This window comes from Echinops telfairi, unplaced genomic scaffold (genome assembly GCF_000313985.2).
Source record: "Echinops telfairi isolate 266 unplaced genomic scaffold, ASM31398v2 ScPeMD7_7469;HRSCAF=8507_0, whole genome shotgun sequence".
NCBI lineage: Eukaryota > Metazoa > Chordata > Mammalia > Afrosoricida > Tenrecidae > Echinops > Echinops telfairi.
The window spans coordinates 57738106-57745364 of NW_022111372.1; the positions used below are offsets into that span (position 1 = coordinate 57738106).

A 7259-nucleotide genomic window follows, 5' to 3' on the forward strand; every position below is an offset into this window, starting at 1 on the left:
CATGCACACACACTCATATTCACATATTCACATACACAAAAATCTCCACATAACAAAACATTTAGAAGCTAAACTAGGGTGAGACGGCGCCCGTTGGACTGCTCTGTGCTCTTTTTCCCTTCGCAGTAACAACAGAAAGCCATCGTTGAATACTTAATGCATGTGTGCACTGTGTTAAACTCCTCACAGAGTCTCACCACATCTCTCAGAAGTAACTACTATCACCCTCATTTTACAAGTGGGGAAACAGAGGCTTCGGGAGGTTAAGAAATGATCCCAAGATAGTAGAGCAAGTAAGGGGCAGCATTACCTTCTAATCATAACACCATACTGTTTCCCTGCATCAACAATGCTTTCCACATGAATTGAGCATATTAGTTGCAAGATATTTATTTCATAATATAAATGTACCACTGTTTCTGTTACAGGTAATCTATGGAGGTACCTGGGTGCCACAAATAGTTTGTGCTTCACTACTAACCTAAAGGTTGTCGGTTCAAATCCATCCATGGACACAGTGGGAGAAAGTCCTGATGGTTTGCTTCTATAAAGGTTATACACCAGAAAACCCTACGGAACACGGCTCTACTCTACACACTTGAGGTTTCCACGAGTCTGAATTGACTCAACAGTTTGGGGATTTGGGGTTTTATATTTGGATACTGGGCATTTTTGCCTTTTTCGTGACTGCAGAATCAGCAGTGAGCATCTATGCACTGACGTAAGCCTGTGTGTCCTACAGCTCTACCTCAGTGTATTTCCTTCTCACTCACAAATTTCACATATATGTGAAATTTTATGGCCAACTTTATGGCTCCACCCACCATCTCACGCAGATCACCTTCTTTAGCCTGTCTCCTCATACCCCGTTCTTCCCTCGGTCCCCCATGAAGTGGATCTGCCATTCCTTCATCTAATGTTTCCAAGGTTTAACAAGTGTACCTTTCAGGACACCACGGAACTCCTCCAGGGGGAGCAGAGGGTGTGTAAGCAGGGGCGGGAGCTTCCTTGAGGTAGTCCTGTAACAGTGCAGAGGCAAAGAAATGCTGGTGTGCTGAGGTAGCGAGTGGTTAGCTCCACTGGGGGAGGATGGGACAGGCCAAGATAGAAGTCCTAGACAGGGGCGTTTGAGTCTCCAAGGAAGTGTTGCATTTACTCAGTGGACAAAGGAGGGCAGTGGGCCCTCCAGATAATGAGCAAAGATGTGGAAGCTTCCCCACTGCCACTCTGTGCCCACCCACCCTCAACCCTTCCCAACACCCTCAGCCTTCTGTGACCTTGTCCTTTCTGTCCCATAGGTCTATTTGTTCTCTTCTTATTCTGGGATGTCTCTCAATGCTTTCTCCCTCTGGAGGAATCTACCCTTGATCGAGTAACATAGGGAAACCGCCAGTCCTCATCTCCAAGGCTATCATCACGTAGTGCTTTTCCTGTGGCCAATCTTACACGAAAAAGCAACTGGTTGCCATTAAGTTGGCTCTGACTCCTGTGTGCCAGAGTACAATTGTGCTCCCTCAGGGTTTCAATGGCTGAGGTCTTGGAAGTAGATGGTCAGGACTTTCTGCAAGGTATCTCTGGGTGGGCACAGCCCTCCAGACTTTTGGTTGGCAGCCAGATATGTTAACAGTTTGTAACGCCCAGGTGCTCAACCCTACATTAGGAAGAGACAATGTTTGGGTCTTGGCCAAAGAGTTTCACTCTAGGGTAAGGCTTGCCCAGGCCTGAGCCTGAAATGTGATCTCGCCCCACCTTGCCTACTCTCGCAAGGCTCCTGAGTATGGCCCCCTTTATAATGGGCAGACAAAGGAATCCAGGAAGGCCATCAATGGCCTCTGATGTGCCAGGGCCATGCTTGGGGATTACTCTCATTTAGTTCTGGACCATCTTGCCCAGTGGGAGCTAACTATTATAGCTGGAAGTTCAGCTTGGTGAAGGGATCTGGCTGGAGTCACACAATCATTCAGAGGCAGTGGTTTGATGGGTTCTCCCAGTCCCTCCTCCAAGCACTACATCTGGGAGGAGAACCCACATCCTGTGTAGAGCTGGATTCCACTTGGCATTCTTACACCAAGCCCATCTCTGGGACATTGTGCTGCCGTGTCCTCAGCACATTCCAAGTGGTGGTACAGCGGGAGCCAGCCATTAGGTGACTGTTGGTTTCTCTGCCAGCCTGAAGGAAGACGCAGTCTCGGGGAATGGCGGTTAGCAGAGCAGTGCACTGAGCCACCAGAGGGAAGCATCCCCAGGGCTGGAACCATCTATAACGTTCAGCACGCATGGAGCATGTATTCACAGCAAGACCACAGGACTCAGCAGGCTCCCAAATTGGATCTTTGTGCTCTCACCCTACCCAGAGGGCACCTCTGCTCAAAACCCTCCTACTCAGAGAACAGGGCTTGGCTTTTGGATTTAGACAAACCCGAGCCATTAAACCTCTCGGAGCCTCAGTTTTCCTGTCCAACAAATGGGAATAGAAAGGTCTCAAACATGCGTTCCCATTCCTCCCCTGTCTTTCTTGAGGACATCAGTGATCTCAGGGAGTGGTGAACACCCAAAGCTCACGCTCCTTATATTGTACTCCACGCTGCCACCCAGAGAGCCATTTTGGAGGAACTCAGGTTGGCACAGGGTCAGGACAAGACACTAGGGACCCTGGAATCCCTGGTGGCACTCTTGGAGAAACACTGGGCTAGAACCACAAGGTTGGCAGTTCACCCTCCAGCCACCTGTCAGGAGAAAGAGGAAGCTATTTGCTCCCGTAAAGAGTTACAGTCTTGGAAACCCTACAGAGCGTTACTATGCTTCAGAGTTGACTAGATGGTAGTGGGTGTTTGGGGGAGAGGCAGCTGGTGGCACCCCTTCCTGGACAGGGCTTGTATCTGTCCCCTCCCCGCCCATCTCCCAAGCCCCAGCAGGGCCAGCAGTTCCCTTACCAGGCAGCTGCCGAGGGCTCCCCTGGGGCAGGACCTTCAGCTTTCAGGCTGGGCTTTCGAGCATGGCATGGTGTGCTGGGCCCACGGGATTCTTGTCATCTTCAGCCCCGACTCTCTGGATGTGGGCGGGCAGCCACCCTCTGATGGAGTGGCAGTCTCTGTGAAGAAATCTGAGCTGTTGAACTGCCCTGGGAGGGACTGAGATGAGGTGGGTGGACCCTCCTTTGGCTCCTCCCCTGGGATGGGCTCCTGCACTGTCCTTGACTTTGTGGGAATGTCCCTGCTCCAGTTACGTTACCGGCTACCAAGGACTTGATGCTGAGTTCTTCTCCACGCTGTTCCCAGACCCCAGCCAGATAAAACCCCCGAGATGAAAGTCGCGTGAGAGCCGGGTAAAGCGAGTGACCCCCGCATCATGCTGGGAAGTCGACTCATAGGAGACACCCTCCATCAGAGGATGGAGGAAAGAGGCTGGGAAGGCCAACCGAGGAAGAGGTACAAGAGATTCAGGCCTCTCTCCCATCCTCCAAACCAGTACTAGGGGTCAGTCGTCAAGTCTGACTCAGGGCGACCTCATGTGTGTCCATGAGTTTCATGGGATTCCAATGGTTGCGTTTTTTTCAGAAAAAGTTTGCCTGGCCTTTCTTCTGCGGCATCTCTGGATGGCCTCAGAGTTGTAGCCTTCAAGTTAGTAGTGGAGCACATTAACCGTTCACACCGCTCAGGGGCCTTCAAAAGGCCCCTTTAGGGGCATGGCAGAGGTGCACGCCTCCTTCCTCAGGGGCAAATGCCCCTCCTAGCGAAAGGGCAGGAGCATTGCTTCATGACCCCCAGACCCTTATTCTCATCACAATCAGTGACCCCGGAACTCCCTCGTGGGTCCAGTCTGCCGGGAAGGCCTAGAGAATTCTCTGGAGGCTTGAGCTCACCTCCTGAGTGCTAGCATGGGGGTGGGGTGGTCGTCCTGTGTGGCCAAGCTCCTTCCTAGGTACCTGCCAGTCCTGGATGCCAGAAGAAAGGCAGGGGAGGGAGTGGATGGAGCTGCCGGAAGTGACATGTGGTGGGAAGACAAGGAGGACCTCTGTCTACAATGCACCATACATGCCTCTGGCCCCAGACCAAGTGCCTAAGTGCACCCCTGGACCCTGGCCAGCCAGGAAAACATCTCTGTGCTGGCTGGGAGGGAGTGAGGGCCTAAAGAGAATGCTCTTTCATCTCCCCGAGAGGCCTCGCTTTCTCCCAGGAGCCTTGAAGGCCAGGTGGAGGAGCCAGTTTCAGGTTCTCAGAGAATGGAATGGAATGTGGTGTGGGGCTTTTCTCTACCTATCCAAGATGTTCTTGCAGGAAACAAAGGGACAAAGTGACAAAGACAGTTCAGAACTGGGTGGTGGGGGTGTGGTGTGGGGGTGGGGGTATTCTCTGCCTCAGAAGGCAGGGAGAGGTACAGAAAAGAGCATGGCTGGCTAATTGGATGGCTCTGGGCAAGTTATCTAACCCCTCTGGACCTCAGTTTTCTCAGCTGACAAATGGGAGCGATGATTCCTTAGGCGAGTGTGCCTGCAACTGCTCTGTTGATTAATAAAAGCACCAGACACATGGTGGTGGTTGCTACTATTGGGTGCCACCGGGTCCGTTCTGTCTCTTCATGACCATAAGGACAACCGGATGGAACATTGCGCAGTCCTGCACCAGCCTCACAATTGTCACATGTGGGCCCGCGTTTGCAGTCGCTGTTAACCAGCCTTCCTCTAGTCCCCATGCCACCGCCTCCTTCAAAGGGTCCAGTGTCCCCAATTATTTGCTCTGCATGCAGATGGCAAAAGTGCAGTGAAAGACACAATCCTGATGCACATTTTTCCTGAGTTGAAACCATGCAGTATTTCCGTGCTGTTTGAACAAATGCCTCTTGGTCTCGATATAGGTTCCATCTGCGCATAACTAAGTGTTCACCCTGGTATCAATAATTTGTTACAACCTGCACCGTCGAGCGCCTTGACCTGGTCAGTAAAACGCAAGGGGCACGTTTCCAGTGTGGTTGACTTTCAGGTAAGATCCATCTGATGCCATACTGGCATCCCGTGTTCCAGGTCCTCTGGTAGTTCTCTATATTGCGGCTGCAACCGCTTGTGAGTTATCGTTAGCAACCTTTTACTTGTGGGTGATATTAATGATGCTGTTAAACAATTTCATAATTTGGCTGAATCTCTTTTCTTTGGAAGGGTCATAAGTCTGGATCTCTTCCAATCACTAGGCGCTCAGTAAATCATTGTTCCTTTCCCCTGATGTTGGGTTCCTCTGAGGCTCTCTGCTCTATATGTTGGATAATGAAAAAGGAAAGACAGAGGAATCGATGCCTTCCCGTGAGATGTTAGCAAAGATTATCGAACTGACAAGAGAATGAACAAATCTGTCCTAACCCATAAAAACCAAACCCTGTCGACCAAGCAAGAACTTGCAACTTGGAACAGAGCATTTTTCTCCTCTCTCAGGATGAATGGAGACCAGAAAGTGGATGCTTATGCCCAAGAAAAGCAGAATTTCATCCAGCACTTCTCCCATGTGCTCAAAGTGCTGACCAAGGATGACCTGGAGCCCCCAGAGACGGGAGACGCTGTCGCCTGGCTTAAGAAGGTCGTAGAATGCAAAGTCATCGTAGGCAAGTACAACGGAGGTGTGATGGTGGTGGCTGTGTTCCAGGAGCTGGTGGAGCCCAGGGAGCAGGATGCCAACAGTCTGCAGCGGGCCCTGAGCATGGGCTGGTGTGTCAAGTTGTTCCTAGCTTTCCTCTTGATACTGGATGACAGAATGGATTCATCCCTCACCCGCCGGGGGCAGCCCTGTTGGTACCAGAAGCCAGGCATAGGTCTGGATGCCATCAATGACGCCAGGCTGCTGGAATCCTCTATCTACCACCTGTTGAAGTTCTACTGCCGGGGGCAGCCCTGCTACCTGCGCCTGCATGAGCTCTTCCCGGAGAATTCCTATCAGACGGAGATGGGACAGGCCCTGGACCTCATCACCACCCCCCAGGGCAACGTGGATCTCAGCAGATTTACCCCAAAGAGGTACAAATCCATCAAGTACAAAACCTCATTCTACTCCTTTTACCATCCCGTCTCTGCTGCCATGGCCATGGCCGGGCTTTGACCGGGAGAAGGAGCGTGCCAATGCCAAGCAGATCCTGCTGGAGATGGGCGAGTTCTTTCAGAGTCAGGATGATTCCCTGGACCTCTTTGGTGACCCCAGAGTGATGGGCAAGGTTGGCAATGACATCAGGACAACAAATGCAGCTGGCCTCTCCGGAGCAGCACCGGGTCCTGCAGGAGAATGACGGGCAGAAGGAGGCAGAGAAGGTGGCGTAGGTGAAGGCCATGGATGAAGAGATGGAGCTGCCGGCTATGTTCCGGCAGTACAAGGAAGCCGGCTTCTCCAGCCTCACGAGCCTCATTGAGCAGTGCATCGGGCTGCTGCCGCCCTCCGTCTTCCTGGGGCTAGCACACACGATCGACATGTGCCACAAGTGACCTGAACCTGGGAGGGCGGGCCTCAATAAATTATTGTTTACCTTAAAAAAAAAACCAACAACAAGGACTCCAAAAAACCCCAAACCCTGTTGATTCCAACTCATAGCCGCCCAGGAGGTCAGAATAGAACTGTCCCACAGGGCTTCCCAAGCTGCAAATCCTTATGCGACCAGACGGCCTGATCTCTCTCCTGTGCTGGGTTCCAATGGCTGACCCTTTGCTGGTCAGCAGCCAAGCACCTTCACCACTGTGGCACCCACCAGTCTAAGAAGAAGTCTAACCAGAGCATTCCTTAGCAATGAAGATGGTGAGACCTCAACTTCCTTTGGGCACACATCAGAAAAGACCAATCATAGAAAAAAGACTTTCCGTAAGACCAGTCAGTATAGACACAGACAACAAGGGAAGCCCTCAAGGAGATGGGTTGCCAAGTTAGCTGCAAAAATGGACTCAAACATGCAGATCATCATGAAAAGGGTAGCAGAATAGGCAATGTTTGTTCTGTTATACATAAGGCTGTCATGACTCGGCGGCAACTAACAACATCTCTCTATCTACCCGTCTATCCATCCATGCTCTATTTAATCTACTCACTCAGATTTTATCACTTTTACGGCAGGCCCTTCTGTGTAAGCACTCTCTAAATGTGAAGAAATGATTTGCACCCAGAGCAAATCATGTTGGGAGAAGACCTTATTATCCAGAGACCAGTTCCTGGAGAAGGACATCATCATGGTGAAGTGGAGGGAGAGTGTGTTAGTCTGGGTACATTAGAGAAACAAATTCACAGAAACCCATATGT

General features: G+C 51.1%; 1 protein-coding gene and 1 pseudogene across 1 annotated transcript in view; one reads left to right on the forward strand and one right to left on the reverse strand.

Moving 5' to 3' along the window:
• Window positions 1-3017, reverse strand: part of LOC101658401 (gamma-aminobutyric acid type A receptor subunit pi) — a 52170-nt gene extending 49153 nt beyond the window's left edge. The window contains exon 1 of the mRNA XM_004696781.2: window positions 2934-3017. The gene's annotated coding sequence lies outside the window, so the exon portion shown is untranslated. The remainder of the gene's footprint in view (window positions 1-2933) is intronic.
• A 2388-nt stretch (window positions 3018-5405) lies between these two features.
• On the forward strand, window positions 5406-6457 carry LOC101649970 (annotated as a pseudogene).
• Window positions 6458-7259: the final 802 nt, after the last annotated feature.